This window comes from Egretta garzetta, unplaced genomic scaffold, assembly GCF_000687185.1.
Source record: "Egretta garzetta isolate BGI_Z169 unplaced genomic scaffold, ASM68718v1 scaffold209, whole genome shotgun sequence".
Lineage (NCBI taxonomy): Eukaryota > Metazoa > Chordata > Aves > Pelecaniformes > Ardeidae > Egretta > Egretta garzetta.
In genome coordinates, this window is record NW_009260839.1 from 3,411,051 (window position 1) to 3,425,372 (window position 14,322).

A 14,322-nucleotide genomic window follows, 5' to 3' on the forward strand; every position below is an offset into this window, starting at 1 on the left:
GATGATTAATTGTCTAATCATGAATTCTGTTGGAAATGGGTTGTTTTGATTCTTTCATTGTTCGGGGACCAAATTCTTCCCCTGACAATTGCTTCTGAAAAGCTGTAATGTTGTCACTGCTACCCTGCCCCATGTCACCGGGGAGAACAGCTGGGGATTGAGAGGAGGAATTAAGGAGCCTTCTGCTCTATCACTGATCTGAAGTCTGGGCAAAGAACCAGCCCTTGGGACCACACACTGCCACGCAGGAGACTCCAGATTCCTCTGTTGCCATCCTGTGAAACCCTTGGGGACTCAGCACCCTCTTTCATCTGTCTGTTTTAATCCTCCTTGGTCTTTTGACCTGCCCTCCTCCTGCTCTGCTCCACAGCACCTGCAGGACTGGTACCTACAGTGCCCACCTCCTCTCTAGCCTTGTCCCACAACCCCATTCCCACAGTGCCTGGAGATACTGCAGCCCGTTACCCATCAGCATCAGCAAGCTTCGTGGAAAGGCCCTGCAACCTGCTCTGGAGCACTTTGTGTTTTGACTTCCCCTGGCTCTTTTGCCTGCATTCAACCTCTCCCCGAGGCAGCCCCTGCACCTCCCATGAGCTGCCCTGGCATCCAGCGGCTTTCTGCTCCCACCATCTATGTGCAGTCCCTTCTGCTGGCACCGCTCGATGAATAGTGTAAAAAAGAAGAGTGGGAAGACGAGGACTTTTCATTCTTTATTTGTAGGAACAATTTGTTCGGTGGGAAGAACAGAGCTCTTACAATCACAATGGTGCTCCAGCCGAGTGCTGTACACAGACTCCCCAAGCAAGCGCTCCACGTGCACTGAGCCTGCTGAGCCCCCGTGCTCCTTGCGGGGCTCCCTCCGTGCGGAGCTGTGGCTCCAGCACATGGATACGATTTCCAGGCAGGACAGACCACAGCTCCCTGCCATGGCGCAGACTTCTGCCCCCCACCGACCCCCGGTACAGCTGCACAGGCACTACTGGAGCATCACCCACCTCCATCGCTCAGCTCAGGCTTTGCTGAGATGGAGACTTCATTGTGTACCATCCCTAGCAGGCGTTCACTTCCCGCAGGATGTGCGTACCCATTGCCAACACTGGTCTGCTTTCGGACACATCTCTGTGTCTGCCCCTTTCCCACACCCCATGTGCTTTGCAATGAGGGAGAGAGCAGCTCCACAGCCGCTGGGGAGACTGGGCATTGCCAGAGGTCCCGGCTGCTCCGCTGGTGGGTACGGATCCCTGACAAACTCCGCATGGCTGAATTAACAAACAGGCTCATTCTGTGCCGAACTACGGGAAGGACAGGGAGCGGCAGCGATCAGGGAGCCAGAGATGTTCTTGGAGGACGAAAGAGGAGTGCAGGTCAAGTGGCAGAGCCTGACCGGGACATAATGAGCAGCAGGTATTTGAAGAGCATCACTAGGAATAATGGAATGAAGTTTTCTGGAGGAAATGCAGGTGGAATACTAATAGCAGCTCCTGACTTGGACTACAGAGCAATCTCCCAAAGGACAGCACAATAACCCTGGTATCAGGGCATTTAAAAATAGACCCAGCACACCACTGGTAAATGTAATACATGGAGCAAGCCTGAAGGATCAAAGGCAGACGGATTTGTAATACATCTCTTATATCTCCAACTCTTACAACTCTGCAAGGAAGCAATCAGGAATAAGCAGGTCACTGCTTTTGGGCCATGCTGGCAAATTATCAGAGCAAGTGTTATCCATTTCACTTACGGCAACCTGCTCTTGCACATGAGAGGATTTGTGAGAAAAAGAACTACAACGATCCCATGCGTGTCTATAAGCTGAAAACTAATCCCAAGGGCAGTGTTTCCAGTACATAATAAGTGACTAGAGCCAGCCAGAAATCTTCTGAGGAACAGGTTTTGGTTGGGAAATGTTTCCATTCAGCAGCCACACAGGTTTTGACAAAGCCTTGGTGGGGCATCTCGGAGGGCAGGGTATGGGGGAAGCCAGGCTCCCCTGGAGCAGCTGGGAGCCCTGCCAAGGGATGCCCGGGTGCCCTGGCTCCCCCCTGAGCACGGGAGCTGGGGGAGAGCAGCAGGGCACGGGAGAGCCCCCTCTCCCAAACAAACAGTTCCCCTCTGCACTGGGACGCACAGGCTTTCCATAAAATGGGATACCTGACCAGGAGCAGACGCTGCTGGTGTGCCAGTTTTTTAGCAAAATGGGCAGGAACAGCCAAGACTGAGCACGAACCATTACAGCACAGCTACAGCGTGGTCTAGAGAGGCTTGTGCCTGCTGGTCTCAAACTGGCTGCGTTAAACGGGTCTGTCCATGGGTATCTCTTTTGGACAGAGCAGAAAAGGCTGCCAGGTATTAAACCTTTGTGAGCACACTGGTGGGAACTTGCCTGGCTGGGGATGCAGCCCCCTGTGAGTGTCCAAAGCCAGGATGTACACAGAGTAAGGGCTGAGAGGACACAGTCTGGGCAAGCAACTTGCAGAGATGCACAAGCACAGCTGCACGGAGAAAATCTGGCTAGAGGGGCACTGCAGAGCTTATGCCGCCTACAGCTGTCCTGCTGTCCTTCCCAACAAAGGTTTGCCCAGCCTGTTCTTAATTCTTGAAAGCTCAAAACGGCACACTCACCCCAGGGAAAGTATTTCTGGTTTAACTGCAGCCTTTGCTTCATATACACAACCTGTGTGCATGCCCGGATCTGGCTGGTTCAAGGCATACACCTGCCCCTGTGGCCGCTCCCGTCGCACAGACAGACAGACAGCACGCACTCCCTCTCCCCGTCCTCTCTTGGCTGTGGATGTTTGTAGGGGGGGTGCTCTGTTAGCAGCTTTGCATCAAGCAGCAAGAAAATAAATAAATAAATACTATTGCACATGAGGGAAGGGGTTTGCAGCTGGAAGCCCAAGAGAGAAGGTCTGAGATGGGGCTCCCAGCACAGTTCAGTACCAGCACGTTTTCCCCAGGCCTCCAGGAGCAGACCTGCAGCCACCCAGCTGGGCATGAGAGTCTGAAGCTGGGACATCACCTGCAATTAAAAAGTGCACATTTTCCTATGGTTTTCAATCAGTTTTTTCCTACTATTTTCTGCCTGAACCCCTGTCACTCCCTCTGTCTCTGTCTCTTTCTCTGCTTAATGATTATTTTACAATGCAAGGTGCAGGAGCTGATTGTGCAGCCTGCCAGCATGCCCATTTCCAAAGCTACAGGAGAGGGATGGATGCCCTATAATGTTCTGGGGCTCTGGTGTTAAAACTTGGCTCCCAAGTGTGGCTGGCCGTGCTAGCATGTGACTGCTTGCAAGTAAAAGGATTGCCAGGTTCAAGCTTTTCTCCTGCATGAAGTCTGGGCATTACAGTTGCAGATTTGTTGGCAAAAGGAGCAAACGAAGGCCACATTACGTCTGCAGTGTGCAATGTCAGCCTCATCTAGCAACAGCACTGCACCGGCCAGCACAGTCGTGCACTGGGCAGGATTTGCCCTGTGCTAATACTTCTGCTTGTTTGTGGGGGTCTGGGCCCCACATGCAGTACATGTAAGCCTAGAGAGAAAAAGAGGTAGACAGAGAAGACACCAGAAGGAGAAACAAGCAGAGAAGAAATCAAAGCAATCTTCCACTCTCTTTCTCTCTCAGTCTTGGTCAGATTCCTGCTCTGTCTGGAGCCCCAGCCAGCACGTGGACAGGCAGTGGTGAGCATGTCCTGCCGGTCTCCTGACCTGACTTGTGTCTCTTCCAAACCAGCCACTGGAGATGACCACGTGGTCCTGATACCCCCTTCCCTTTTGAAAGTGCTTTCCAAGGATGTTGTGCCAGGGAAGCCCCTCTGCACCTTTTGTGGTGATTTGGATGTTCACCTCCTTCAGTTCACAGGGCTCCTGGAGGTTCTTTCCAGAGCCGGTTTCATATGCAGTGACTCCTGCAAAGTGCCCCTCTTAGTGCCGGTCCCCCATCTGTGTCCTCTGAGGCTAGCAGAGCCTTTCCTGGTCCTCCGGTTACGCTTCATCAGCTTCTCCTTCAAGTGGTGCAGGATGGGCTATGGGTTGGGATGAAGACATTTGTCATGTTGCAAATCACTTCCCACAGCATCCCCAGGCTCAGAGAAGCAAGGCCGTGCTCCCACTCAATCTCTTCAGAGCCCTCATGAGCTCAGGATGGTGAGGAAGAGAGGTCAGCCCATTCAGCTCTCAACCATTCCTGGACATCCAGGGATCTCTGTGGGACAAAGAAAGAAAAAAAGCATCCATTTAGCATGGTAGAGGTTGGGGTAGAGGAGGGATTCAGATGCTGAAGCCAGGAGATTACACTTCCCCAGGGCTCGCTGGTCCTGCCTGGTGTACCCCATGTCCACTGGCTCTATCTTAGCCTTCAGGCACCCTCCCCAGCTGCTGTTGAACCCCCTCACCGAAGGAGCCGGTGGATGAACGCACACCAGGAGCATCCCACTCTCGCCATGCCCATGCATGCCACCGCCTGCCAGCACTGCACCTCCTTGAAGAGGGTGAGCTTTGGCCCCCATGTTTTGCAGTGATGTTTCTACAGTGCTGTTGCGCTCCTGAGCTGTGTGAGCGGGATGATGGACCGAGGCATTCGGCAGGGGTTGCACCTGCTGGACAGCTTTAGTACGCGAGCGATGATTTTCCCGCAGTAGCTACCAAAAAGCAAAGCTTCTTTGCATGAAATAACTGAAATAAACAGATGCATCTCTACATATACACTCAAGTCAGCTGCCCAGGAGATGCAAACACATTTCCTTCTGGTTTTAATATCTGTGAATCTACAAAAGGGAGGAAACAGGGCTTTTTCTTGATTGTGGAGATAGCCAATGACAGACACGTTGGATGGAAAAATGGGAAATTAATCCTGAGATAGAGAACGGAACAAGTACTGGATATGCCTGTGCTTTTATTTATTTGAAAGTGATATTTTAATAAGTACATGTCAAAGATTATGGGCTGTGTGTGTGGGGGGAGAAAGCAGCAATTAAAACCAGAATGGATCTGCAGAAAGGAAAAAAACATCTGTTCTTTGGGAACACACTGCCTCTCAGAAGAATTCTGGGTAACCAAAATGAAGTTGTGTTTCTTGTGCAAATCAAAGATGAAGTTCCAACATGAGATGATTTGCAACAGTGTCAGTTGCCAGCATCTCTTTAAAAAGAGTACTCACACTCCATCTGCCTGCAAAGTGTGTCTGTCCCTCCACCCTTCCTTCCTTCCTTCCTTCCTTCCTTCCTTCCTTCCTTCCTTCCTTCCTTCCTTCCTTCCTTCCTTCCTTCCTTCCTTCCTTCCTTCCTTCCTTCCTTCCTTCCTTCCTTCCTTCCTTCCTTCCTTCCTTCCTTCCTTCCTTCCTTCCTTCCTTCCTTCCTTCCTTCCTTCCTTCCTTCCTTCCTTCCTTCCTTCCTTCCTTCCTTCCTTCCTTCCTTCCTTCCTTCCTTCCTTCCTTCCTTCCTTCCTTCCTTCCTTCCTTCCTTCCTTCCTTCCTTCCTTCCTTCCTTCCTTCCTTCCTTCCTTCCTTCCTTCCTTCCTTCCTTCCTTCCTTCCTTCCTTCCTTCCTTCCTTCCTTCCTTCCTTCCTTCCTTCCTTCCTTCCTTCCTTCCTTCCTTCCTTCCTTCCTTCCTTCCTTCCTTCCTTCCTTCCTTCCTTCCTTCCTTCCTTCCTTCCTTCCTTCCTTCCTTCCTTCCTTCCTTCCTTCCTTCCTTCCTTCCTTCCTTCCTTCCTTCCTTCCTTCCTTCCTTCCTTCCTTCCTTCCTTCCTTCCTTCCTTCCTTCCTTCCTTCCTTCCTTCCTTCCTTCCTTCCTTCCTTCCTTCCTTCCTTCCTTCCTTCCTTCCTTCCTTCCTTCCTTCCTTCCTTCCTTCCTTCCTTCCTTCCTTCCTTCCTTCCTTCCTTCCTTCCTTCCTTCCTTCCTTCCTTCCTTCCTTCCTTCCTTCCTTCCTTCCTTCCTTCCTTCCTTCCTTCCTTCCTTCCTTCCTTCCTTCCTTCCTTCCTTCCTTCCTTCCTTTCTTCCTTTCTTCCTTTCCTCCTTCCTTCCTTCTGAAACACACACAGCTCCAGTCTGTACCACACCTTAGTGCCAAGAAAGATTCTACTGTGCACAAAAGAAGGAAGAAAAGTCATCTTTTCTGCTTCCTCCTCCTGAAATACCCCCCCTGTGGACTGCAATGACTTCTGCTGGTACAGCCTGTGCAGCGAAGTGTGAGCTCGGGCTGGTAAACACTAAACACCAAGCTAAGGATGAACTGATTTGCTGAATCAGCTGGATTTAGCTGATTTGCACATGTTAATCGCTACTGTTTAGTTTTGTACATGGGGCACTGTGGGCTATCAGAACCTAAAGGCATCACAACTTGCATCAGGAGCTCTATAGAAAATCCCCGAGATTTCCCATGTGGAATAACAGGAGCTCCACAACTCCAGCCATTCCCACAGGCCACAGCCCCACAGCTGTGCAGCACGGGACCGAGGACTGACAGATGGACCAGGGTGGAAAGCTGTTCCCGAATACGAAGTAACGGCAATGAAACCAGTGCCTTTCTGCAATGCGGTATGCTAAGCGTGCTCGAGGTTTTCCAGAACAAAACTGGAATCTCTGAGTGAAGCTTCTCTGCCCTTTTTCATCAGCTTGAAGCCAAAGGGCTCTTCTTCGACTATCCTATAGATGGAGCTTGTCAGCTTACACGGAAACTTGAAACCATGCTGTAAGCTCCCAGGGCAAAGCCACGGCTGTAGAGAGTTCAAATGGCAAGGAGGGAATTCTCTAAACAGATTGCACGTCTGCATTCAGGAAAGAGAGCCATGAAGCAGAGCAAGGTTGTGTTTCTGACTCTGCATCCCTCAGCCACTGTGATTTAATTGCCTCCTTTCCTAATTAGAAAGAGCTTTGGTCTTTGCGGTGGTGCTAATAACCACCCTCATCCCTCAGAGGCCAGTCCCCGAGGTCCTGACTTCGTTCTTCCTAGGAATCCAAGAGAAGCGAATGTTTCTTGATATCTGGATATTTTATGACATGGTTATGATAACAGTGACTTTCTGGTATTCCAAATCCAAGACACGCGCCTGAGTTTTGATAGGAGACAGAAGTCCAATGTCCTCTTCCTGCTGCCCCGTTGGATGAGCTTCACATTCAAGCTCTGGTTTCTATGGCAATAATCACAGTTTTGTTTCATGACTGGTAAACTCCGCCGCTCGCCGCCAGCGAACGCATCGGCTGAGTCATTCACCGCTATGAGGACAAAACGGGTGGGAAAACCGGGGCCATGCTCCCTTAGCTCTCATTTCATCTCCATGGGGCCACCTTCCAGCCGAGCGTGCAGACAGGGAGGTGAGTGTGAGCGAGGCACCTCCGAGCTGCCGCGGGTCACGGATACAGCCCGAGCTGCCAACACCCATGTCTGGAGCTCACAGTAGCCAGCCGTCCCCGTGGCTGTACAGCATGGGTGTTGGAACCATTCTGTGCACCCAGCTGGGGTTCCTTGGGGCCAGGAGCATGGAGGACGGTTTAATTTCTCCAGTCTGTCGATTATAGCTGTGGCTGGACCCTTGGCTAAGAAGTGAAAAGGGAAGAACTGCAATTCTTCTCTGGTTTCTGAGGTTCTTCTGCTCCCTCCCACCTCTGCCAGCATGGGGGAGGCTGAAAGATGGGTAAAGCATGGCCTCAGATTTTTTTTAAAAAAGGAAGAAAGGAGGGCTTAGTTCCCTGGGACATCTATGGCACCTCCAGGCTACCTGATGGCTCACATGGAGCCCCTTTTGACTCACTGGCTTTAATGCAGTTATGCCACACATGGCTGCATTTCACTGTGTGCACATCGAGCCACTCAGAGCAAACATCTGCTATTAAAAAAGCACTTCTGAACAATTAAGAGATTGGCCAGATGCCAACAGAAGAGGGCTGTAAATCAGCTTGTCTCCACTGACTTTAATGGAGCAAGGCTGACGGACTCTGAGGTGACCACCAGGCTCTCTGACTTCCAGAAGAGCAGCCACCAGGAACCCAGGCCCTCCTTGCCAAAGTCTCTTTAAACAGCAAGGTTGTTTGGGAAGCCCTACAGCTTCAAGAGGAAATATTCACTTCTTGTCTCCTTCTGCTTAAATCCGCAGCCTGCAGGCTGTACCCGCAGCAGAGCAGAGAGAGGGGCCAGCACCCCTTTTACAGCCAGGCTTTCACTTTTAGCCCGTTAGAGACAAGGTGGGAAAATCTAGAGAAACTAGCGAGTAAGGATTAACACCCTGAATGCTGCCAGCACGGACTGCCTGCAACAACTGCCTGTGTCCTCTCGGAGGAGAAGAGTGCAGGCAGCACTCCCACCCCTCCAGGTTAGCTCTCAGCTGCAAGGGCAGCTCCTCCACGTGCCCCTCTGTCTTCAGCTAGGACCACCCGTTCCTCCATGGACACCTGCCTGGTCTCCATCAAGCTATGGGGGTACTGCTGCCTTGCTCTCCATCATCATCAACACCACAACACAAGCCAAATGGTCAGATTCATCCCTATATGACTGTCCTGGCATAGTGACAGGCAATGGGACTAATCACTTTACACAGGAGCATTGGTTTATCCTTTCTTTTCACTAATGACCTACTACATGGTGCTCTTTGAGACCCAAACTGTGGTGAAGGTACAACTCATTTCCAACCACTTAATGCCAGTGAAATCCATGGAGTTACTGCTCTCCATTGTCACCACTGTATCCCAGAGCAAACCCTGGCCTGCTGTTCAGTAACACACTGCTGGGACGTGCTGAGCCCAAATACTTTTGCTCTTGTTCTGGTGTAAATCAGCAGCAACGTTTTAAAGTCAAGGGAGCCTAACTTCCCTTTACACTGCCATTACGGCGCTGATGTCAGTGGAGCGATTTCAGATTTATGCTGGTGTCATTGAGAAAGGAATTAGACCTAACTGATTTACACCACTGTAAAACTGATGTGCAAGGGGAACCGGGTTTGCAGCACGCAGCCCTGTCCAGGCACTGATAGAAGACAGGGCCAGCTACCCAAATAGCCGCATAATCTGAAGAAACCTTATTTATGGTCTCTGAATGTGTGCGCGCACGTAGGAAGGAGGTTTGGAAGATGGCAATTAAAATAAACAGCAGATCACTTATCCTAAACATCTGCCTCGTAAAAGCAGAAAATCAGATGTTGCCCTGGAACGCGTGCTATTTGCTGCCCTGAGTAACACAGAGGGAGCACAGCTTGCCTGACCTCTTCCAACATTTCCTCTGCCCTGAGATCTCAATTCCTCAGGGTTCACAAGTCAAAACATAATATTCAAAACAGAAGTTGGCTGAAGAAACCTTGCAGCCTCCATTCTTGACTGGTGCCTGTTCACCTATGGGAAGCTTGGATTTGCTCACCAGACAAAGACGATGAGAGGGGGATGTGTGGAGACAGGCCACATGCATTCGGCTTGCTAACTACGTAGCCAGCTGGATATCACTAATTTACATTCCCTTATTTTGTTTCAGTACAGCCCTAGAAGAGGTGGAAGACTAATGATGAAATCCCTTTTGGTCATTAGTCATAATACATCCCAGGCTCAAGGGCAGCCATTCTGCAGGGTGAAAATCTGATGAGAAAGTAAAAATGACCTTTTTAATCAATGGGAATTGAACATTGCCCACATAGTCACAGTGGGACTTCAAAATTCCCCCTAAGGGACATCTCCCAGGGGTTCAAGGAAAGGATGAAGCAGCAGAAAATTCCTTCCCTGGCCCTGAGCTGTAGATTGGCAGTCGGTTGTCTTAGTGGTTTGCTAAGTGGTTTTGCAAATCTTAGATTTGCTTCACTTAATTTGAGACATGTACACTGTGGAAATCTCCATCTGAGCTAGTGATCCAGAGGAATAGGCTCCTCTAGGAGCCTGGTCCGCAGGCTGGTGTGGCTATCCGCACGGCAGCTGAGCAGCTCTTCCCCGAAGCATCAACCGGATTCAGGGTGGAACGAGGGCAGAGCAAAACGGGGTTTCACTCAATAGCCTTTCTGCACTCCAGGCAAACAAGACAGCTCTCAGCCTCGCATTGCACAGTCTCTGCAGCTAAACAGTGGTCTTCCAACCTAGTAAAGATTGGCACAGAATGTCTACAGATTCTCCCCTCTTTCCTTTCCTGCCTCTTCAGTCTCTCATTGGAAACTCTTGCTATTTTATCATGTTTCAGCAGCCCATCATCTACCATTTGCCAACATTTCTTCCTATAACCTTTAAATTGCATATGTTAAAAGTGCAGGGTGTAGAAAGAATGCCAGGATACAACAACATAAAATGAACCATCCGTTTCTTCTTCACAGAGCAAGGTAGAAGAAGAACCAGTTAATATGTGATAAGGAGACGAGGTGTAACATACGGGCACAAGGAACCCCAGAGTGTGCCGGTCCCACAGTTAGGCTACTTTATGACCATACTTACTTCAGAAAGGAAAAAATTACATCTCGGCCCTTTTAGTTTGCTGTAACCCAAACCTGTGCTTTAGGGCATCTCTGTACTTGGCTGTATGAGGTGATGTTCTGGGTAACATGTGGTGATGTTACTTGTTTTGTTGCAGGGCTCTGACACAGCATCTTGCCTCCACAGAGCTCATCTGTGACCCCTATGTACGAGTCCCAGCCTCGGGAATGCCTGGTGGTGCCTCTGAACACTTTACACAGCAGCCATCAGCTCAGGGGTGGTATTTCCTCCCTGTCATTCTCCCCTGAACCAGTTTGTGCTTATTTTATACTCCATGAGCTCTCCCTTGGGACGGGGATCCAGCAGCCAATGCAACAAAGCCAAACTTTGACCCAACTTCCCAGTTAGTGTCAGTTCTTAGCACATGCCCAGCTTGTTCCCCACTAGCCAGGCACCAACTTAACTTCTCATGTCCCCTTGTTGGTTGTGGTGTCAAACTTCTCTTAAGGCCTAAGTCCTCTTTGTCCTTTATCACCAGTTGAGGAACACAGATCTCCCACCGCTAGGATATCACTCGAATCTGCCAGGGTCGTGGTGAAGATCACTGGCTCTTAAATTGATGCAGATGGCAGTCCCGTCACTAAATCCCAAACCTGGATCTTCATTTGCTTTGCTGAGAAATACTGTCCTCATCAAATTCTAGGCTTGAAGGACTTCTTTTTTCCTGGCAGAGGATCACCAAAGTAACTCTGGAAAGTAGCCAGAATGTGAACAGCTGCAAAGCAACAGGCTTTTAAAAACTCTGCTCTCTTACTTCTCTGGTTTGCTTGCCCCAGCTTTTCAGAGGGGGTTGTTTGTTTCTTTTTTTTTTTGAATGTTGGGGAAGTGAGAAGGGCGTTGTTTGCTTTGCTTTTTTTTAATCATTGAACAGATAGAAGGTAGTTCCCAACAGCAACAATTCACTCTGAAACTATTACATCAAACAGTAAAATCCTGTGATCCCCCAGCAGGAGCTGTTAACTGTTGGAGGGTTGGGAGCCTTGTGTCATGCTTTTCTGGAGTTTTATGGTTTTTGGCAAATAATGATTTTCCTCCCTGTGTTTTCCTGACAATAGTGCAGTGCGCTAGGGCATGTGCTGCTATCGTGCACTCAACTCTTTGCAGTTGATAAACTTCACTCAAATGTTGCAGCTGTGGCTGTCAGGGCATGTGGGAGGATGGGAGAAAGGGAAGATACTTTCTGAAGCCTTAATGGAAGAGGTTTACTCTGAAACATGAGCTACTGCATGTACACATGATGTAAGTGTAAAATATCCTGTATGTGGGATCTCACTGCGCTCTCCAGGTACAGAAACGTGATTTCATGACTACACAACACCCTTTTGGTGCTCTGCAAACCTGAAATTATGACGGCGAGAAGTGTGCTGTTACAACCAGGGCCCTGCGTGCCAGATAATGCAGGCAATGCTTTTGTCTTGGTTTGTGGCACACTGTAATTTCCTTTCCTTGGGGTGATGCCAACATCATGTAGACTTGTCCTTATGCTGGGCTTACACCCAGTTTCCTATGCAGTTGTTTCAATTATTACAGGCTTAAAACCAAACCAGACAAGTTAACAATGAGCAGAACATCCTTCTCCCTGTAGGAACAAAAGAATACCCAAAGAGCACCCTCACTCCTCTGCCTGCCTCTGTGGAGGATAGGTGTGGAGGATAGGTATGGAGGATAGGTATGGAGGACTCCACACCTATCGAAGTAAGGAGCAAAGGGATTTCAGCTCCCCTCCTGCCACAATCCAAGGACACAGCTCTGAGCAACCTGCTCTCACTGCCCCTGCTTTGAGTGGTGGGTTTGAACAGGATGATGCCCAGAGGTCCCTGCCAGCCCCAGCTATTCTGCAATCCTGTGAAATACAGCAGGTAGGAGCCTGCCAGGCTCAGAAGGTCATGCAACATGAAAAAAGAGTATACATGAAGACACCACCATCTCTTCTTTCCTGCCAGCCAGCTGTGAAGTAGCAAACACTACCTCCTAATTTTCCTGTAAAATGTCTGGTTTCTACCCTTTGGGTACTATGCTGAGCTTGTGGGGCTGTTGAAACACGTTAGTGCCAGGCTGCTGCAGAGGGGCATTCCAGTGGCAGTTTCCCTAAGGGCTCTTGAGGCTCCTGGTGAATTGCAACAGCGAGGACCCTTCAGTTAAGCGTCACTGGCATTTGAGTGAGAAGGTGTTGGTGATGTAGGTGCTACCAGCTCAAGTAGAGACCCACCACTAACTTCTTTACAACTATGTTTTTCCCCACCAACTCGGAAGTTCTCCATTTTCCTGCTACACTGTGATTTGTTGCTGTGTAGGCTACTTGCAAGTAAACGGTCAAAAGAACCAGCCCTTGATGGAAACTGCTAAGCTGAAGGCAGCCGACGCTCTGATGAGAGAGCACGACAGGGTTGTTTCTCAGGTTTGATGAGGTGGGATCCAACTTGGGTCAAGTTGTTCCTCAAGGCTCAGCCAGTTTCCTTCTGGCCCATGAGTATTTGAAGTGCCAGCCCCAGGAGACAGAGGTGGACCTCCATCAAGACAAGCATATCTAAGGGCCATTATGACAGAGATTAAGCCCAGGCGCTTTCCCTGCCCTGCTTTTAGATGCAAATCCATATATGAGAATAGCAAACAATGGTCCTCTGGATGAGAAAGGGCCAGGGATCTGACAAACATGACAGAAGTGGCATATCAGCAGGTTACACTAAAAAACGTCCTACGTTTTAAGAAAGAAACATTTGTGGACATTTGGCTTCAAGCAATGAAAATTATTCTCCAGACTTAGTGTCATCACTTGTGGAATTCACGTCTGAACTCTGATTTCCTCCAACTGCTTCAAATGCTCCAAGGATTTCTGGGAAACCCTGTAAATGGATTTTGGGTGGTCTGTTTAACTGTGTTATGCAAAATAACCTGGGTTCAGGGGAAAATGCAAAAGAATTTTTATTTTGGAAAGTCCAATAGTGTCATGTGGCAGCTCTCTGGTAACGCACCAAGTACCTGGCCAGGGTTTTGTTGCCTGCCACAAAAAGCAGGGATAACCTCTCCATACTGCCTCGTGGCATGGGGAGACACTTACACGAGAGGATCCTTCTCAGCTCTGTTGAGGGATTTGAAAGAGCAAACACAGGGAATTGGGAATAAAGCTGTCAAGGCCAGGTGGCTTAACAGAAGCCGTCATGAAGCCACCAGAGTTCCTCAAAGCTGCATGAAGCCATCACAGTGTCCTTCAAGGCTCCCTCCATTGTCTATAGGTGCAAGGGTGCAACAGGTAACAAGCAGAAGCAAATCTGCTCCGTTTCCCTGTAAAAGGCTTCCTTTTTACTGAATAAAGCCTGAAGAGTGAGCTTTTCCCATGCCTAGCATATCATTGCTAGTAAAAAGGGACTGAGCCAGATTCAGAGACCCAACCCACAACCAGTGAGCCAGCTGGAGATAAGGGAATGGGGAAGAAGGTCCAGATCTCTGCTTCTGATGCACTGGCAAACATCCAAACCCGCTGTCCCATGGTTTGTCAGAGCACAGAGGCTCTCTTTCTAGAGGAATTTGGTGCATTTCCTACATGCATACACCCATAACTGACAGTCACAGCTACCCAGATTGTTGGAACCTAAATTCTGCCTCCTGGAACAGAGCATTTCCAGGGTGGCTGTCAGCCTTGAACAAGGGACGAGACACATGTGGAATTCAGGCCAGGTGAAACTGGGCATTACCTTCTTCCCCTTCTGGAAACGCAGAGACTGAACCTCCCCGTCTGCGCTTTGCTGTGAGCTTTTGTGCTGCTGCTGTGGGTCCCTCGAGACTCCTGCTGGGGGGAAGAGGCAGCAGGAGAGTGCGAGACATGAGGACGTCCTCCCTCCGTCTCTCACGTGCGGCTCTGCGGCTGCGTCTCTCGCCGGGGGCGGTCCCCTGG